Below are 22,213 nucleotides of genomic sequence, written 5' to 3'. Positions count from 1 at the left end.
TTCATCACCTGAATTTCAAAATTTTTTTACGACCTTTTATATTCACCCAAATGTATTGTAAAGACGTGTTTTAGATGTAAAATTATGTGAACTTAACGATAAAAATATAAAAAGTATGATTAGTTCAATACAAATGACTTTAAACGATATTTAGCGGAATTATCACCATTTTTTACCCAATTTTTTCCCAAATTTTTTTTCTATTTTTTGTATTCACCCAAATGTATTGTAAATACGTGTTTTAGATGTAAAATAATGTGAACTTAACGTTAAAAATATAAAAAGTATGATTAGTTTAATAGAAATGACTTAGGACGATATTTAGCGGATTCATCACCTGTATTTCAAAATTTTTTTACGACCTTTTATATTCACCCAAATGTATTATAAAGACGTGTTTTAGATGTAAAATTATGTGAACGTAACGATAAAAATATAAAAAGTATGATTAGTTCAATACAAATGACTTTAAACGATATTTAGCGGAATTATCACCATTTTTTACCTGATTTTTTCCCAAATTTTTTTTCTATTTTTTTATTCTTCCAAATGTATTGTAAATACGTGTTTTAGATGTAAAATAATGTGAACTTAACGTTAAAAATATAAAAAGTATGATTAGTTCAATACAAATGACTTTAATCGATATTTAGCGAAATTATCACCATTTTTTACCAAATTTTTTCCCAAATTTTTTTTCTATTTTTTTATTCACCCAAATGTATTGTAAAGACGTGTTTTAAATGTAAAATAATGTGAACTTAACGTTAAAAATATAAAAAGTATGATTAGTTCAATACAAATGACTTTAATCGATATTTAGCGAAATTATCACCATTTTTTACCAAATTTTTTCCCAAATTTTTTTTCTATTTATTGTATTCACCCAAATGTATTGTAAACACGTGTTTTAGATGTAAAATAATGTGAACTTAACGTTAAAAATATAAAAAGTATGATTAGTTTAATAGAAATGACTTAGGACGATATTTAGCGGATTCATCACCTGTATTTCAAAATTTTTTTACGAACTTTTATATTCACCCAAATGTATTATAAAGACGTGTTTTAGATGTAAAATTATGTGAACGTAACGATAAAAATATAAAAAGTATGATTAGTTCAATACAAATGACTTTAAACGATATTTAGCGGAATTATCTCCATTTTTTACCCAATTTTTTCCCAAATTTTTTTTCTATTTTTTGTATTCACCCAAATGTATTGTAAATGCGTGTTTTAGATGTAAAATAATGTGAAATTAACGTTAAAACTATAAAAAGTATGATTAGTTCAATACAAATGACTTTAATCGATATTTAGCGAAATTATCACCATTTTTTACCAAATTTTTTCCCAAATTTTTTTTCTATTTATTGTATTCACCCAAATGTATTGTAAACACGTGTTTTAGATGTAAAATAATGTGAACTTAACGTTAAAAATATAAATAGTATGATTAGTTTAATAGAAATGACTTAAGACGATATTTAGCGGATTCATCACCTGAATTTCAAAATTTTTTTACGACCTTTTATATTCACCCAAATGTATTGTAAAGACGTGTTTTAGATGTAAAATTATGTGAACTTAACGATAAAAATATAAAAAGTATGATTAGTTCAATACAAATGACTTTAAACGATATTTAGCGGAATTATCACCTGTATTTCAAAATTTTTACGACCTTTTATATTCACCCAAATGTATTGTAAAGACGTGTTTTAGATGTAAAATAATGTGAACTTAACGATAAAAATATAAAAAGTATGATTAGTTCAATACAAATGACTTTAAACGATATTTAGCGGAATTATCACCATTTTTTACCCAATTTTTTCCCAAATTTTTTTTCTATTTTTTGTATTCACCCAAATGTATTGTAAATACGTGTTTTAGATGTAAAATAATGTGAATTTAACGTTAAAAATATAAAAAGTATGATTAGTTTAATAGAAATGACTTAAGACGATATTTAGCGGATTCATCACCTGTATTTCAAAATTTTTTTACGACCTTTTATATTCACCCAAATGTATTGTAAAGACGTGTTTTAGATGTAAAATAATGTGAACTTAACGTTAAAAATATAAAAAGTATGATTAGTTTAATAGAAATGACTTAGGACGATATTTAGCGGATTCATCACCTGTATTTCAAAATTTTTTTACGACCTTTTATATTCACCCAAATGTATTGTAAAGACGTGTTTTAGATGTAAAATTATGTGAACTTAACGATAAAAATATAAAAAGGTATGATTAGTTCAATACAAATGACTTTAAACGATATTTAGCGGAATTATCACCTGTATTTCAAAATTTTTACGACCTTTTATATTCACCCAAATGTATTGTAAAGACGTGTTTTAGATGTAAAATAATGTGAACTTAACGATAAAAATATAAAAAGTATGATTAGTTCAATACAAATGACTTTAAACGATATTTAGCGGAATTATCACCATTTTTTACCCAATTTTTTCCCAAATTTTTTTTCTATTTTTTGTATTCACCCAAATGTATTGTAAATACGTGTTTTAGATGTAAAATAATGTGAACTTAACGTTAAAAATATAAAAAGTATGATTAGTTTAATAGAAATGACTTAGGACGATATTTAGCGGATTCATCACCTGTATTTCAAAATTTTTTTACGACCTTTTATATTCACCCAAATGTATTATAAAGACGTGTTTTAGATGTAAAATTATGTGAACGTAACGATAAAAATATAAAAAGTATGATTAGTTCAATACAAATGACTTTAAACGATATTTAGCGGAATTATCTCCATTTTTTACCCAATTTTTTCCCAAATTTTTTTTCTATTTTTTGTATTCACCCAAATGTATTGTAAATGCGTGTTTTAGATGTAAAATAATGTGAACTTAACGTTAAAACTATAAAAAGTATGATTAGTTCAATACAAATGACTTTAATCGATATTTAGCGGAATTATCACCTGTATTTCAAAATTTTTTTACGACCTTTTATATTCACCCAAATGTATTGTAAATGCGTGTTTTAGATGTAAAATAATGTGAACTTAACGTTAAAAATATAAAAAGTATGATTAGTTCAATACAAATGACTTTAATCGATATTTAGCGAAATTATCACCATTTTTTACCAAATTTTTTCCCAAATTTTTTTTCTATTTATTGTATTCACCCAAATGTATTGTAAACACGTGTTTTAGATGTAAAATAATGTGAACTTAACGTTAAAAATATAAAAAGTATGATTAGTTTAATAGAAATGACTTAGGACGATATTTAGCGGATTCATCACCTGTATTTCAAAATTTTTTTACGAACTTTTATATTCACCCAAATGTATTATAAAGACGTGTTTTAGATGTAAAATTATGTGAACGTAACGATAAAAATATAAAAAGTATGATTAGTTCAATACAAATGACTTTAAACGATATTTAGCGGAATTATCTCCATTTTTTACCCAATTTTTTCCCAAATTTTTTTTCTATTTTTTGTATTCACCCAAATGTATTGTAAATGCGTGTTTTAGATGTAAAATAATGTGAAATTAACGTTAAAACTATAAAAAGTATGATTAGTTCAATACAAATGACTTTAATCGATATTTAGCGAAATTATCACCATTTTTTACCAAATTTTTTCCCAAATTTTTTTTCTATTTATTGTATTCACCCAAATGTATTGTAAACACGTGTTTTAGATGTAAAATAATGTGAACTTAACGTTAAAAATATAAATAGTATGATTAGTTTAATAGAAATGACTTAAGACGATATTTAGCGGATTCATCACCTGAATTTCAAAATTTTTTTACGACCTTTTATATTCACCCAAATGTATTGTAAAGACGTGTTTTAGATGTAAAATTATGTGAACTTAACGATAAAAATATAAAAAGTATGATTAGTTCAATACAAATGACTTTAAACGATATTTAGCGGAATTATCACCATTTTTTACCCAATTTTTTCCCAAATTTTTTTTCTATTTTTTGTATTCACCCAAATGTATTGTAAATACGTGTTTTAGATGTAAAATAATGTGAACTTAACGTTAAAAATATAAAAAGTATGATTAGTTTAATAGAAATGACTTAGGACGATATTTAGCGGATTCATCACCTGTATTTCAAAATTTTTTTACGACCTTTTATATTCACCCAAATGTATTATAAAGACGTGTTTTAGATGTAAAATTATGTGAACGTAACGATAAAAATATAAAAAGTATGATTAGTTCAATACAAATGACTTTAAACGATATTTAGCGGAATTATCACCATTTTTTACCTGATTTTTTCCCAAATTTTTTTTCTATTTTTTTATTCTTCCAAATGTATTGTAAATACGTGTTTTAGATGTAAAATAATGTGAACTTAACGTTAAAAATATAAAAAGTATGATTAGTTCAATACAAATGACTTTAATCGATATTTAGCGAAATTATCACCATTTTTTACCAAATTTTTTCCCAAATTTTTTTTCTATTTTTTTATTCACCCAAATGTATTGTAAAGACGTGTTTTAAATGTAAAATAATGTGAACTTAACGTTAAAAATATAAAAAGTATGATTAGTTCAATACAAATGACTTTAATCGATATTTAGCGAAATTATCACCATTTTTTACCAAATTTTTTCCCAAATTTTTTTTCTATTTATTGTATTCACCCAAATGTATTGTAAACACGTGTTTTAGATGTAAAATAATGTGAACTTAACGTTAAAAATATAAAAAGTATGATTAGTTTAATAGAAATGACTTAGGACGATATTTAGCGGATTCATCACCTGTATTTCAAAATTTTTTTACGAACTTTTATATTCACCCAAATGTATTATAAAGACGTGTTTTAGATGTAAAATTATGTGAACGTAACGATAAAAATATAAAAAGTATGATTAGTTCAATACAAATGACTTTAAACGATATTTAGCGGAATTATCTCCATTTTTTACCCAATTTTTTCCCAAATTTTTTTTCTATTTTTTGTATTCACCCAAATGTATTGTAAATGCGTGTTTTAGATGTAAAATAATGTGAAATTAACGTTAAAACTATAAAAAGTATGATTAGTTCAATACAAATGACTTTAATCGATATTTAGCGAAATTATCACCATTTTTTACCAAATTTTTTCCCAAATTTTTTTTCTATTTATTGTATTCACCCAAATGTATTGTAAACACGTGTTTTAGATGTAAAATAATGTGAACTTAACGTTAAAAATATAAATAGTATGATTAGTTTAATAGAAATGACTTAAGACGATATTTAGCGGATTCATCACCTGAATTTCAAAATTTTTTTACGACCTTTTATATTCACCCAAATGTATTGTAAAGACGTGTTTTAGATGTAAAATTATGTGAACTTAACGATAAAAATATAAAAAGTATGATTAGTTCAATACAAATGACTTTAAACGATATTTAGCGGAATTATCACCTGTATTTCAAAATTTTTACGACCTTTTATATTCACCCAAATGTATTGTAAAGACGTGTTTTAGATGTAAAATAATGTGAACTTAACGATAAAAATATAAAAAGTATGATTAGTTCAATACAAATGACTTTAAACGATATTTAGCGGAATTATCACCATTTTTTACCCAATTTTTTCCCAAATTTTTTTTCTATTTTTTGTATTCACCCAAATGTATTGTAAATACGTGTTTTAGATGTAAAATAATGTGAATTTAACGTTAAAAATATAAAAAGTATGATTAGTTTAATAGAAATGACTTAAGACGATATTTAGCGGATTCATCACCTGTATTTCAAAATTTTTTTACGACCTTTTATATTCACCCAAATGTATTGTAAAGACGTGTTTTAGATGTAAAATAATGTGAACTTAACGTTAAAAATATAAAAAGTATGATTAGTTTAATAGAAATGACTTAGGACGATATTTAGCGGATTCATCACCTGTATTTCAAAATTTTTTTACGACCTTTTATATTCACCCAAATGTATTGTAAAGACGTGTTTTAGATGTAAAATTATGTGAACTTAACGATAAAAATATAAAAAGGTATGATTAGTTCAATACAAATGACTTTAAACGATATTTAGCGGAATTATCACCTGTATTTCAAAATTTTTACGACCTTTTATATTCACCCAAATGTATTGTAAAGACGTGTTTTAGATGTAAAATAATGTGAACTTAACGATAAAAATATAAAAAGTATGATTAGTTCAATACAAATGACTTTAAACGATATTTAGCGAAATTATCACCATTTTTTACCAAATTTTTTCCCAAATTTTTTTTCTATTTATTGTATTCACCCAAATGTATTGTAAACACGTGTTTTAGATATAAAATAATGTGAACTTAACGTTAAAAATATAAAAAGTATGATTAGTTTATTAGAAATGACTTAGGACGATATTTAGCGGATTCATCACCTGTATTTCAAAATTTTTTTACGACCTTTTATATTCACCCAAATGTATTATAAAGACGTTTTTTAGATGTAAAATTATGTGAACGTAACGATAAAAATATAAAAAGTATGATTAGTTCAATACAAATGACTTTAAACGATATTTAGCGGAATTATCTCCATTTTTTACCCAATTTTTTCCCAAATTTTTTTTCTATTTTTTGTATTCACCCAAATGTATTGTAAATGCGTGTTTTAGATGTAAAATAATGTGAACTTAACGTTAAAACTATAAAAAGTATGATTAGTTCAATACAAATGACTTTAATCGATATTTAGCGGAATTATCACCTGTATTTCAAAATTTTTTTACGACCTTTTATATTCACCCAAATGTATTGTAAATGCGTGTTTTAGATGTAAAATAATGTGAACTTAACGTTAAAAATATAAAAAGTATGATTAGTTCAATACAAATGACTTTAATCGATATTTAGCGAAATTATCACCATTTTTTACCAAATTTTTTCCCAAATTTTTTTTCTATTTATTGTATTCACCCAAATGTATTGTAAACACGTGTTTTAGATGTAAAATAATGTGAACTTAACGTTAAAAATATAAAAAGTATGATTAGTTTAATAGAAATGACTTTAAACGATATTTAGCGGAATTATCACCTGTATTTCAAAATTTTTTTACGAACTTTTATATTCACCCAAATGTATTATAAAGACGTGTTTTAGATGTAAAATTATGTGAACTTAACGATAAAAATATAAAAAGTATGATTAGTTCAATACAAATGACTTTAAACGATATTTAGCGGAATTATCTCCATTTTTTACCCAATTTTTTCCCAAATTTTTTTTCTATTTTTTGTATTCACCCAAATGTATTGTAAATGCGTGTTTTAGATGTAAAATAATGTGAAATTAACGTTAAAACTATAAAAAGTATGATTAGTTCAATACAAATGACTTTAATCGATATTTAGCGAAATTATCACCATTTTTTACCAAATTTTTTCCCAAATTTTTTTTCTATTTATTGTATTCACCCAAATGTATTGTAAACACGTGTTTTAGATGTAAAATAATGTGAACTTAACGTTAAAAATATAAATAGTATGATTAGTTTAATAGAAATGACTTAAGACGATATTTAGCGGATTCATCACCTGAATTTCAAAATTTTTTTACGACCTTTTATATTCACCCAAATGTATTATAAAGACGTTTTTTAGATGTAAAATTATGTGAACTTAACGATAAAAATATAAAAAGGTATGATTAGTTCAATACAAATGACTTTAAACGATATTTAGCGGAATTATCACCTGTATTTCAAAATTTTTTTACGACCTTTTATATTCACCCAAATGTATTGTAAAGACGTGTTTTAGATGTAAAATTATGTGAACTTAACGATAAAAATATAAAAAGGTATGATTAGTTCAATACAAATGACTTTAAACGATATTTAGCGGAATTATCACCTGTATTTCAAAATTTTTTTACGGCCTTTTATATTCACCCAAATGTATTGTAAATGCGTGTTTTAGATGTAATATAATGTGAACTTAACGTTAAAAATATAAAAAGTATGATTAGTTCAATACAAATGACTTTAATCGATATTTAGCGAAATTATCACCATTTTTTACCAAATTTTTTCCCAAATTTTTTTTCTATTTATTGTATTCACCCAAATGTATTGTAAACACGTGTTTTAGATGTAAAATAATGTGAACTTAACGTTAAAAATATAAAAAGTATGATTAGTTTAATAGAAATGACTTAGGACGATATTTAGCGGATTCATCACCTGTAATTCAAAATTTTTTTACGACCTTTTATATTCACCCAAATGTATTATAAAGACGTTTTTTAGATGTAAAATTATGTGAACGTAACGATAAAAATATAAAAAGTATGATTAGTTCAATACAAATGACTTTAAACGATATTTAGCGGAATTATCTCCATTTTTTACCCAATTTTTTCCCAAATTTTTTTTCTATTTTTTGTATTCACCCAAATGTATTGTAAATGCGTGTTTTAGATGTAAAATAATGTGAACTTAACGTTAAAACTATAAAAAGTATGATTAGTTCAATACAAATGACTTTAATCGATATTTAGCGGAATTATCACCTGTATTTCAAAATTTTTTTACGACCTTTTATATTCACCCAAATGTATTGTAAATGCGTGTTTTAGATGTAAAATAATGTGAACTTAACGTTAAAAATATAAAAAGTATGATTAGTTCAATACAAATGACTTTAATCGATATTTAGCGAAATTATCACCATTTTTTACCAAATTTTTTCCCAAATTTTTTTTCTATTTATTGTATTCACCCAAATGTATTGTAAACACGTGTTTTAGATGTAAAATAATGTGAACTTAACGTTAAAAATATAAAAAGTATGATTAGTTTAATAGAAATGACTTAGGACGATATTTAGCGGATTCATCACCTGTATTTCAAAATTTTTTTACGAACTTTTATATTCACCCAAATGTATTATAAAGACGTGTTTTAGATGTAAAATTATGTGAACGTAACGATAAAAATATAAAAAGTATGATTAGTTCAATACAAATGACTTTAAACGATATTTAGCGGAATTATCTCCATTTTTTACCCAATTTTTTCCCAAATTTTTTTTCTATTTTTTGTATTCACCCAAATGTATTGTAAATGCGTGTTTTAGATGTAAAATAATGTGAAATTAACGTTAAAACTATAAAAAGTATGATTAGTTCAATACAAATGACTTTAATCGATATTTAGCGAAATTATCACCATTTTTTACCAAATTTTTTCCCAAATTTTTTTTCTATTTATTGTATTCACCCAAATGTATTGTAAACACGTGTTTTAGATGTAAAATAATGTGAACTTAACGTTAAAAATATAAATAGTATGATTAGTTTAATAGAAATGACTTAAGACGATATTTAGCGGATTCATCACCTGAATTTCAAAATTTTTTTACGACCTTTTATATTCACCCAAATGTATTGTAAAGACGTGTTTTAGATGTAAAATTATGTGAACTTAACGATAAAAATATAAAAAGTATGATTAGTTCAATACAAATGACTTTAAACGATATTTAGCGGAATTATCACCATTTTTTACCCAATTTTTTCCCAAATTTTTTTTCTATTTTTTGTATTCACCCAAATGTATTGTAAATACGTGTTTTAGATGTAAAATAATGTGAACTTAACGTTAAAAATATAAAAAGTATGATTAGTTTAATAGAAATGACTTAGGACGATATTTAGCGGATTCATCACCTGTATTTCAAAATTTTTTTACGACCTTTTATATTCACCCAAATGTATTATAAAGACGTGTTTTAGATGTAAAATTATGTGAACGTAACGATAAAAATATAAAAAGTATGATTAGTTCAATACAAATGACTTTAAACGATATTTAGCGGAATTATCTCCATTTTTTACCCAATTTTTTCCCAAATTTTTTTTCTATTTTTTGTATTCACCCAAATGTATTGTAAATGCGTGTTTTAGATGTAAAATAATGTGAACTTAACGTTAAAACTATAAAAAGTATGATTAGTTCAATACAAATGACTTTAATCGATATTTAGCGGAATTATCACCTGTATTTCAAAATTTTTTTACGACCTTTTATATTCACCCAAATGTATTGTAAATGCGTGTTTTAGATGTAAAATAATGTGAACTTAACGTTAAAAATATAAAAAGTATGATTAGTTCAATACAAATGACTTTAATCGATATTTAGCGAAATTATCACCATTTTTTACCAAATTTTTTCCCAAATTTTTTTTCTATTTATTGTATTCACCCAAATGTATTGTAAACACGTGTTTTAGATGTAAAATAATGTGAACTTAACGTTAAAAATATAAAAAGTATGATTAGTTTAATAGAAATGACTTAGGACGATATTTAGCGGATTCATCACCTGTATTTCAAAATTTTTTTACGAACTTTTATATTCACCCAAATGTATTATAAAGACGTGTTTTAGATGTAAAATTATGTGAACGTAACGATAAAAATATAAAAAGTATGATTAGTTCAATACAAATGACTTTAAACGATATTTAGCGGAATTATCTCCATTTTTTACCCAATTTTTTCCCAAATTTTTTTTCTATTTTTTGTATTCACCCAAATGTATTGTAAATGCGTGTTTTAGATGTAAAATAATGTGAAATTAACGTTAAAACTATAAAAAGTATGATTAGTTCAATACAAATGACTTTAATCGATATTTAGCGAAATTATCACCATTTTTTACCAAATTTTTTCCCAAATTTTTTTTCTATTTATTGTATTCACCCAAATGTATTGTAAACACGTGTTTTAGATGTAAAATAATGTGAACTTAACGTTAAAAATATAAATAGTATGATTAGTTTAATAGAAATGACTTAAGACGATATTTAGCGGATTCATCACCTGAATTTCAAAATTTTTTTACGACCTTTTATATTCACCCAAATGTATTGTAAAGACGTGTTTTAGATGTAAAATTATGTGAACTTAACGATAAAAATATAAAAAGTATGATTAGTTCAATACAAATGACTTTAAACGATATTTAGCGGAATTATCACCATTTTTTACCCAATTTTTTCCCAAATTTTTTTTCTATTTTTTGTATTCACCCAAATGTATTGTAAATACGTGTTTTAGATGTAAAATAATGTGAACTTAACGTTAAAAATATAAAAAGTATGATTAGTTTAATAGAAATGACTTAGGACGATATTTAGCGGATTCATCACCTGTATTTCAAAATTTTTTTACGACCTTTTATATTCACCCAAATGTATTATAAAGACGTGTTTTAGATGTAAAATTATGTGAACGTAACGATAAAAATATAAAAAGTATGATTAGTTCAATACAAATGACTTTAAACGATATTTAGCGGAATTATCACCATTTTTTACCTGATTTTTTCCCAAATTTTTTTTCTATTTTTTTATTCTTCCAAATGTATTGTAAATACGTGTTTTAGATGTAAAATAATGTGAACTTAACGTTAAAAATATAAAAAGTATGATTAGTTCAATACAAATGACTTTAATCGATATTTAGCGAAATTATCACCATTTTTTACCAAATTTTTTCCCAAATTTTTTTTCTATTTTTTTATTCACCCAAATGTATTGTAAAGACGTGTTTTAAATGTAAAATAATGTGAACTTAACGTTAAAAATATAAAAAGTATGATTAGTTCAATACAAATGACTTTAATCGATATTTAGCGAAATTATCACCATTTTTTACCAAATTTTTTCCCAAATTTTTTTTCTATTTATTGTATTCACCCAAATGTATTGTAAACACGTGTTTTAGATGTAAAATAATGTGAACTTAACGTTAAAAATATAAAAAGTATGATTAGTTTAATAGAAATGACTTAGGACGATATTTAGCGGATTCATCACCTGTATTTCAAAATTTTTTTACGAACTTTTATATTCACCCAAATGTATTATAAAGACGTGTTTTAGATGTAAAATTATGTGAACGTAACGATAAAAATATAAAAAGTATGATTAGTTCAATACAAATGACTTTAAACGATATTTAGCGGAATTATCTCCATTTTTTACCCAATTTTTTCCCAAATTTTTTTTCTATTTTTTGTATTCACCCAAATGTATTGTAAATGCGTGTTTTAGATGTAAAATAATGTGAAATTAACGTTAAAACTATAAAAAGTATGATTAGTTCAATACAAATGACTTTAATCGATATTTAGCGAAATTATCACCATTTTTTACCAAATTTTTTCCCAAATTTTTTTTCTATTTATTGTATTCACCCAAATGTATTGTAAACACGTGTTTTAGATGTAAAATAATGTGAACTTAACGTTAAAAATATAAATAGTATGATTAGTTTAATAGAAATGACTTAAGACGATATTTAGCGGATTCAACACCTGAATTTCAAAATTTTTTTACGACCTTTTATATTCACCCAAATGTATTATAAAGACGTTTTTTAGATGTAAAATTATGTGAACTTAACGATAAAAATATAAAAAGGTATGATTAGTTCAATACAAATGACTTTAAACGATATTTAGCGGAATTATCACCTGTATTTCAAAATTTTTTTACGACCTTTTATATTCACCCAAATGTATTGTAAAGACGTGTTTTAGATGTAAAATTATGTGAACTTAACGATAAAAATATAAAAAGGTATGATTAGTTCAATACAAATGACTTTAAACGATATTTAGCGGAATTATCACCTGTAATTCAAAATTTTTTTACGACCTTTTATATTCACCCAAATGTATTGTAAATGCGTGTTTTAGATGTAAAATAATGTGAACTTAACGTTAAAAATATAAAAAGTATGATTAGTTCAATACAAATGACTTTAATCGATATTTAGCGAAATTATCACCATTTTTTACCAAATTTTTTCCCAAATTTTTTTTCTATTTATTGTATTCACCCAAATGTATTGTAAACACGTGTTTTAGATGTAAAATAATGTGAACTTAACGTTAAAAATATAAAAAGTATGATTAGTTTAATAGAAATGACTTAGGACGATATTTAGCGGATTCATCACCTGTATTTCAAAATTTTTTTACGACCTTTTATATTCACCCAAATGTATTGTAAAGACGTGTTTTAGATGTAAAATAATGTGAACTTAACGTTAAAAATATAAAAAGTATGATTAGTTTAATAGAAATGACTTAGGACGATATTTAGCGGATTCATCACCTGTAATTCAAAATTTTTTTACGACCTTTTATATTCACCCAAATGTATTGTAAATGCGTGTTTTAGATGTAATATAATGTGAACTTAACGTTAAAAATATAAAAAGTATGATTAGTTCAATACAAATGACTTTAATCGATATTTAGCGAAATTATCACCATTTTTTACCAAATTTTTTCCCAAATTTTTTTTCTATTTATTGTATTCACCCAAATGTATTGTAAACACGTGTTTTAGATGTAAAATAATGTGAACTTAACGTTAAAAATATAAAAAGTATGATTAGTTTAATAGAAATGACTTAGGACGATATTTAGCGGATTCATCACCTGTAATTCAAAATTTTTTTACGACCTTTTATATTCACCCAAATGTATTATAAAGACGTTTTTTAGATGTAAAATTATGTGAACGTAACGATAAAAATATAAAAAGTATGATTAGTTTAATAGAAATGACTTAGGACGATATTTAGCGGATTCATCACCTGTATTTCAAAATTTTTTTACGAACTTTTATATTCACCCAAATGTATTATAAAGACGTGTTTTAGATGTAAAATTATGTGAACGTAACGATAAAAATATAAAAAGTATGATTAGTTCAATACAAATGACTTTAATCGATATTTAGCGAAATTATCACCATTTTTTACCAAATTTTTTCCCAAATTTTTTTTCTATTTATTGTATTCACCCAAATGTATTGTAAACACGTGTTTTAGATGTAAAATAATGTGAACTTAACGTTAAAAATATAAAAAGTATGATTAGTTTAATAGAAATGACTTAGGACGATATTTAGCGGATTCATCACCTGTATTTCAAAATTTTTTTACGAACTTTTATATTCACCCAAATGTATTATAAAGACGTGTTTTAGATGTAAAATTATGTGAACGTAACGATAAAAATATAAAAAGTATGATTAGTTCAATACAAATGACTTTAAACGATATTTAGCGGAATTATCTCCATTTTTTACCCAATTTTTTCCCAAATTTTTTTTCTATTTTTTGTATTCACCCAAATGTATTGTAAATGCGTGTTTTAGATGTAAAATAATGTGAAATTAACGTTAAAACTATAAAAAGTATGATTAGTTCAATACAAATGACTTTAATCGATATTTAGCGAAATTATCACCATTTTTTACCAAATTTTTTCCCAAATTTTTTTTCTATTTATTGTATTCACCCAAATGTATTGTAAACACGTGTTTTAGATGTAAAATAATGTGAACTTAACGTTAAAAATATAAATAGTATGATTAGTTTAATAGAAATGACTTAAGACGATATTTAGCGGATTCATCACCTGTATTTCAAAATTTTTTTACGACCTTTTATATTCACCCAAATGTATTGTAAAGACGTGTTTTAGATGTAAAATTATGTGAACTTAACGATAAAAATATAAAAAGTATGATTAGTTCAATACAAATGACTTTAAACGATATTTAGCGGAATTATCACCATTTTTTACCCAATTTTTTCCCAAATTTTTTTTCTATTTTTTGTATTCACCCAAATGTATTGTAAATACGTGTTTTAGATGTAAAATAATGTGAACTTAACGTTAAAAATATAAAAAGTATGATTAGTTTAATAGAAATGACTTAGGACGATATTTAGCGGATTCATCACCTGTATTTCAAAATTTTTTTACGACCTTTTATATTCACCCAAATGTATTATAAAGACGTGTTTTAGATGTAAAATTATGTGAACGTAACGATAAAAATATAAAAAGTATGATTAGTTCAATACAAATGACTTTAAACGATATTTAGCGGAATTATCACCATTTTTTACCCGATTTTTTCCCAAATTTTTTTTCTATTTTTTTATTCACCCAAATGTATTGTAAATACGTGTTTTAGATGTAAAATAATGTGAACTTAACGTTAAAAATATAAAAAGATATGATTAGTTCAATACAAATGACTTTAAACGATATTTAGCGGAATTATCACCTGTATTTCAAAATTTTTTTACGACCTTTTATATTCACCCAAATGTATTGTAAAGACGTGTTTTAAATGTAAAATAATGTGAACTTAACGTTAAAAATATAAAAAGTATGATTAGTTCAATACAAATGACTTTAAACGATATTTAGCGGAATTATCACCTGTATTTCAAAATTTTTACGACCTTTTATATTCACCCAAATGTATTGTAAAGACGTGTTTTAGATGTAAAATAATGTGAACTTAACGATAAAAATATAAAAAGTATGATTAGTTCAATACAAATGACTTTAAACGATATTTAGCGGAATTATCACTATTTTTTACCCAATTTTTTCCCAAATTTTTTTTCTATTTTTTGTATTCACCCAAATGTATTGTAAATACGTGTTTTAGATGTAAAATAATGTGAATTTAACGTTAAAAATATAAAAAGTATGATTAGTTTAATAGAAATGACTTAAGACGATATTTAGCGGATTCATCACCTGTATTTCAAAATTTTTTTACGACCTTTTATATTCACCCAAATGTATTGTAAAGACGTGTTTTAGATGTAAAATAATGTGAACTTAACGTTAAAAATATAAAAAGTATGATTAGTTTAATAGAAATGACTTAGGACGATATTTAGCGGATTCATCACCTGTATTTCAAAATTTTTTTACGACCTTTTATATTCACCCAAATGTATTGTAAAGACGTGTTTTAGATGTAAAATTATGTGAACTTAACGATAAAAATATAAAAAGGTATGATTAGTTCAATACAAATGACTTTAAACGATATTTAGCGGAATTATCACCATTTTTTACCCGATTTTTTCCCAAATTTTTTTTCTATTTTTTTATTCACCCAAATGTATTGTAAATACGTGTTTTAGATGTAAAATAATGTGAACTTAACGTTAAAAATATAAAAAGATATGATTAGTTCAATACAAATGACTTTAAACGATATTTAGCGGAATTATCACCTGTATTTCAAAATTTTTTTACGACCTTTTATATTCACCCAAATGTATTGTAAAGACGTGTTTTAAATGTAAAATAATGTGAACTTAACGTTAAAAATATAAAAAGTATGATTAGTTCAATACAAATGACTTTAAACGATATTTAGCGGAATTATCACCTGTATTTCAAAATTTTTACGACCTTTTATATTCACCCAAATGTATTGTAAAGACGTGTTTTAGATGTAAAATAATGTGAACTTAACGATAAAAATATAAAAAGTATGATTAGTTCAATACAAATGACTTTAAACGATATTTAGCGGAATTATCACTATTTTTTACCCAATTTTTTCCCAAATTTTTTTTCTATTTTTTGTATTCACCCAAATGTATTGTAAATACGTGTTTTAGATGTAAAATAATGTGAATTTAACGTTAAAAATATAAAAAGTATGATTAGTTTAATAGAAATGACTTAAGACGATATTTAGCGGATTCATCACCTGTATTTCAAAATTTTTTTACGACCTTTTATATTCACCCAAATGTATTGTAAAGACGTGTTTTAGATGTAAAATAATGTGAACTTAACGTTAAAAATATAAAAAGTATGATTAGTTTAATAGAAATGACTTAGGACGATATTTAGCGGATTCATCACCTGTATTTCAAAATTTTTTTACGACCTTTTATATTCACCCAAATGTATTGTAAAGACGTGTTTTAGATGTAAAATTATGTGAACTTAACGATAAAAATATAAAAAGGTATGATTAGTTCAATACAAATGACTTTAAACGATATTTAGCGGAATTATCACCTGTATTTCAAAATTTTTTTACGACCTTTTATATTCACCCAAATGTATTGTAAATGCGTGTTTTAGATGTAAAATAATGTGAAATTAACGTTAAAAATATAAAAAGTATGATTAGTTCAATACAAATGACTTTAATCGATATTTAGCGAAATTATCACCATTTTTTACCAAATTTTTTCCCAAATTTTTTTTCTATTTATTGTATTCACCCAAATGTATTGTAAACACGTGTTTTAGATGTAAAATAATGTGAATTTAACGTTAAAAATATAAAAAGTATGATTAGTTTAATAGAAATGACTTAAGACGATATTTAGCGGATTCATCACCTGTATTTCAAAATTTTTTTACGACCTTTTATATTCACCCAAATGTATTGTAAAGACGTGTTTTAGATGTAAAATAATGTGAACTTAACGTTAAAAATATAAAAAGTATGATTAGTTTAATAGAAATGACTTAGGACGATATTTAGCGGATTCATCACCTGTATTTCAAAATTTTTTTACGACCTTTTATATTCACCCAAATGTATTGTAAAGTCGTGTTTTAGATGTAAAATTATGTGAACTTAACGATAAAAATATAAAAAGGTATGATTAGTTCAATACAAATGACTTTAAACGATATTTAGCGGAATTATCACCTGTATTTCAAAATTTTTTTACGACCTTTTATATTCACCCAAATGTATTGTAAATGCGAGTTTTAGATGTAAAATAATGTGAACTTAATGTTAAAAATATAAAAAGTATGATTAGTTCAATACAAATGACTTTAATCGATATTTAGCGAAATTATCACCATTTTTTACCTAATTTTTTCCCAAATTTTTTTCTATTTATTGTATTCACCCAAATGTATTGTAAACACGTGTTTTAGATGTAAAATAATGTGAACTTAACGTTAAAAATATAAAAAGTATGATTAGTTTAATAGAAATGACTTAGGACGATATTTAGCGGATTCATCACCTGTATTTCAAAATTTTTTTACGACCTTTTATATTCACCCAAATGTATTATAAAGACGTGTTTTAGATATAAAATTATGTGAACGTAACGATAAAAATATAAAAAGTATGATTAGTTCAATACAAATGACTTTAAACGATATTTAGCGGAATTATCTCCATTTTTTACCCAATTTTTTCCCAAATTTTTTTTCTATTTTTTGTATTCACCCAAATGTATTGTAAATGCGTGTTTTAGATGTAAAATAATGTGAACTTAACGTTAAAAATATAAAAAGTATGATTAGTTCAATACAAATGACTTTAATCGATATTTAGCGAAATTATCACCATTTTTTACCAAATTTTTTCCCAAATTTTTTTTCTATTTATTGTATTCACCCAAATGTATTGTAAACACGTGTTTTAGATGTAAAATAATGTGAACTTAACGTTAAAAATATAAAAAGTATGATTAGTTTAATAGAAATGACTTAGGACGATATTTAGCGGATTCATCACCTGTATTTCAAAATTTTTTTACGAACTTTTATATTCACCCAAATGTATTATAAAGACGTGTTTTAGATGTAAAATTATGTGAACGTAACGATAAAAATATAAAAAGTATGATTAGTTCAATACAAATGACTTTAAACGATATTTAGCGGAATTATCTCCATTTTTTACCCAATTTTTTCCCAAATTTTTTTTCTATTTTTTGTATTCACCCAAATGTATTGTAAATGCGTGTTTTAGATGTAAAATAATGTGAAATTAACGTTAAAACTATAAAAAGTATGATTAGTTCAATACAAATGACTTTAATCGATATTTAGCGAAATTATCACCATTTTTTACCAAATTTTTTCCCAAATTTTTTTTCTATTTATTGTATTCACCCAAATGTATTGTAAACACGTGTTTTAGATGTAAAATAATGTGAACTTAACGTTAAAAATATAAATAGTATGATTAGTTTAATAGAAATGACTTAAGACGATATTTAGCGGATTCATCACCTGAATTTCAAAATTTTTTTACGACCTTTTATATTCACCCAAATGTATTGTAAAGACGTGTTTTAGATGTAAAATTATGTGAACTTAACGATAAAAATATAAAAAGTATGATTAGTTCAATACAAATGACTTTAAACGATATTTAGCGGAATTATCACCATTTTTTACCCAATTTTTTCCCAAATTTTTTTTCTATTTTTTGTATTCACCCAAATGTATTGTAAATACGTGTTTTAGATGTAAAATAATGTGAACTTAACGTTAAAAATATAAAAAGTATGATTAGTTTAATAGAAATGACTTAGGACGATATTTAGCGGATTCATCACCTGTATTTCAAAATTTTTTTACGACCTTTTATATTCACCCAAATGTATTATAAAGACGTGTTTTAGATGTAAAATTATGTGAACGTAACGATAAAAATATAAAAAGTATGATTAGTTCAATACAAATGACTTTAAACGATATTTAGCGGAATTATCACCATTTTTTACCTGATTTTTTCCCAAATTTTTTTTCTATTTTTTTATTCACCCAAATGTATTGTAAATACGTGTTTTAGATGTAAAATAATGTGAACTTAACGTTAAAAATATAAAAAGTATGATTAGTTCAATACAAATGACTTTAATCGATATTTAGCGAAATTATCACCATTTTTTACCAAATTTTTTCCCAAATTTTTTTTCTATTTTTTTATTCACCCAAATGTATTGTAAAGACGTGTTTTAAATGTAAAATAATGTGAACTTAACGTTAAAAATATAAAAAGTATGATTAGTTCAATACAAATGACTTTAATCGATATTTAGCGAAATTATCACCATTTTTTACCAAATTTTTTCCCAAATTTTTTTTCTATTTATTGTATTCACCCAAATGTATTGTAAACACGTGTTTTAGATGTAAAATAATGTGAACTTAACGTTAAAAATATAAAAAGTATGATTAGTTTAATAGAAATGACTTAGGACGATATTTAGCGGATTCATCACCTGTATTTCAAAATTTTTTTACGAACTTTTATATTCACCCAAATGTATTATAAAGACGTGTTTTAGATGTAAAATTATGTGAACGTAACGATAAAAATATAAAAAGTATGATTAGTTCAATACAAATGACTTTAAACGATATTTAGCGGAATTATCTCCATTTTTTACCCAATTTTTTCCCAAATTTTTTTTCTATTTTTTGTATTCACCCAAATGTATTGTAAATGCGTGTTTTAGATGTAAAATAATGTGAAATTAACGTTAAAACTATAAAAAGTATGATTAGTTCAATACAAATGACTTTAATCGATATTTAGCGAAATTATCACCATTTTTTACCAAATTTTTTCCCAAATTTTTTTTCTATTTATTGTATTCACCCAAATGTATTGTAAACACGTGTTTTAGATGTAAAATAATGTGAACTTAACGTTAAAAATATAAATAGTATGATTAGTTTAATAGAAATGACTTAAGACGATATTTAGCGGATTCAACACCTGAATTTCAAAATTTTTTTACGACCTTTTATATTCACCCAAATGTATTATAAAGACGTTTTTTAGATGTAAAATTATGTGAACTTAACGATAAAAATATAAAAAGGTATGATTAGTTCAATACAAATGACTTTAAACGATATTTAGCGGAATTATCACCTGTATTTCAAAATTTTTTTACGACCTTTTATATTCACCCAAATGTATTGTAAAGACGTGTTTTAGATGTAAAATTATGTGAACTTAACGATAAAAATCTAAAAAGGTATGATTAGTTCAATACAAATGACTTTAAACGATATTTAGCGGAATTATCACCTGTAATTCAAAATTTTTTACGACCTTTTATATTCACCCAAATGTATTGTAAATGCGTGTTTTAGATGTAAAATAATGTGAACTTAACGTTAAAAATATAAAAAGTATGATTAGTTCAATACAAATGACTTTAATCGATATTTAGCGAAATTATCACCATTTTTTACCAAATTTTTTCCCAAATTTTTTTTCTATTTATTGTATTCACCTAAATGTATTGTAAACACGTGTTTTAGATGTAAAATAATGTGAACTTAACGTTAAAAATATAAAAAGTATGATTAGTTTAATAGAAATGACTTAGGACGATATTTAGCGGATTCATCACCTGTATTTCAAAATTTTTTTACGACCTTTTATATTCACCCAAATGTATTGTAAAGACGTGTTTTAGATGTAAAATAATGTGAACTTAACGTTAAAAATATAAAAAGTATGATTAGTTTAATAGAAATGACTTAGGACGATATTTAGCGGATTCATCACCTGTAATTCAAAATTTTTTTACGACCTTTTATATTCACCCAAATGTATTGTAAATGCGTGTTTTAGATGTAATATAATGTGAACTTAACGTTAAAAATATAAAAAGTATGATTAGTTCAATACAAATGACTTTAATCGATATTTAGCGAAATTATCACCATTTTTTACCAAATTTTTTCCCAAATTTTTTTTCTATTTATTGTATTCACCCAAATGTATTGTAAACACGTGTTTTAGATGTAAAATAATGTGAACTTAACGTTAAAAATATAAAAAGTATGATTAGTTTAATAGAAATGACTTAGGACGATATTTAGCGGATTCATCACCTGTATTTCAAAATTTTTTTACGAACTTTTATATTCACCCAAATGTATTATAAAGACGTGTTTTAGATGTAAAATTATGTGAACGTAACGATAAAAATATAAAAAGTATGATTAGTTCAATACAAATGACTTTAAACGATATTTAGCGGAATTATCTCCATTTTTTACCCAATTTTTTCCCAAATTTTTTTTCTATTTTTTGTATTCACCCAAATGTATTGTAAATGCGTGTTTTAGATGTAAAATAATGTGAAATTAACGTTAAAACTATAAAAAGTATGATTAGTTCAATACAAATGACTTTAATCGATATTTAGCGAAATTATCACCATTTTTTACCAAATTTTTTCCCAAATTTTTTTTCTATTTATTGTATTCACCCAAATGTATTGTAAACACGTGTTTTAGATGTAAAATAATGTGAACTTAACGTTAAAAATATAAATAGTATGATTAGTTTAATAGAAATGACTTAAGACGATATTTAGCGGATTCAACACCTGAATTTCAAAATTTTTTTACGACCTTTTATATTCACCCAAATGTATTATAAAGACGTTTTTTAGATGTAAAATTATGTGAACTTAACGATAAAAATATAAAAAGGTATGATTAGTTCAATACAAATGACTTTAAACGATATTTAGCGGAATTATCACCTGTATTTCAAAATTTTTTTACGACCT

Source organism: Diuraphis noxia, unplaced genomic scaffold, assembly GCF_037042655.1.
Source record: "Diuraphis noxia isolate RWA-SAM2 unplaced genomic scaffold, SU_Dnox_SAM2 contig0006, whole genome shotgun sequence".
NCBI classification, from domain to species: Eukaryota; Metazoa; Arthropoda; class Insecta; order Hemiptera; family Aphididae; genus Diuraphis; species Diuraphis noxia.
This window is presented reverse-complemented; position numbering follows the sequence as displayed.